An 854-nucleotide genomic window follows, 5' to 3' on the forward strand; every position below is an offset into this window, starting at 1 on the left:
CCTGTTAAAGTAGGTATCACTGAGGATACATAGGTAGAGTGGTGCCCAAGGTGGAACCGGGGCCTGACCGACTCAAAGAAAGGGCACGAAGCCACAGCGTGTAACCCCTACCATACAGGATTTTAGAAAGAACGAAAAATGCTTAATGTGCGAACTTACTTATTTTAGGAAGTGCACAGGGACTTCTCGTGTGCATGGATTTTAAAGATACCGTTGCTAAGGGGCCCTAGAGACTGTTTACCAGACAGATCTAGAGACCTTATGTAACCGTGACATTCTGAGGGAGCAGTCCATAACATACACAGAGCGCCATAGATAGAAATGGCGCATCTCATAGAACAATATTTTCTATATGAGAAGTCACCAACTCATCCTCATGGTCATAATGCTGGTCTGGCTAGCAGTAAGTTACCTAGCTGAGGGAGCATAACACCCAGCACTCAGCCGAGAGGGGGCTTGACCTACAGCATGTTCGTAGAAATCCTGAAGGGTAAGCGTACTGTAAGCTTAGCCAAAAATATCAGGGAGGCAGAGGAAGGGCCTAGTTCGCCTGATGTTGCTGGTTCCAGGTGCTCTGGGAAACAGAGAACTCAACTCTCCATGTGAGAGGAGAACTCCGAATTCAGAAAAGGGGTAGCGTACTCATAGGCAACCCTCTGATTGAGGGGAGCACTACTAAAATCCACCACGAGAACAGCCCACAAAGCAGGTAATTCAACTCCTCTGAAGGGCAGGGAACTCGAACGCTCGGAAGGAAGCAGCATGCTCATAAATAACCCTCTACAGCAGGGGTTTTCAACCTTTTAGGACATGCGCCCCCCCAAGTTTGTATAATTTCACGCGCCCAACCAAAC

This window comes from Sinocyclocheilus rhinocerous, unplaced genomic scaffold (assembly GCF_001515625.1).
Source record: "Sinocyclocheilus rhinocerous isolate Xijiao unplaced genomic scaffold, SAMN03320098_v1.1 scaffold1631, whole genome shotgun sequence".
Lineage (NCBI taxonomy): Eukaryota > Metazoa > Chordata > Actinopteri > Cypriniformes > Cyprinidae > Sinocyclocheilus > Sinocyclocheilus rhinocerous.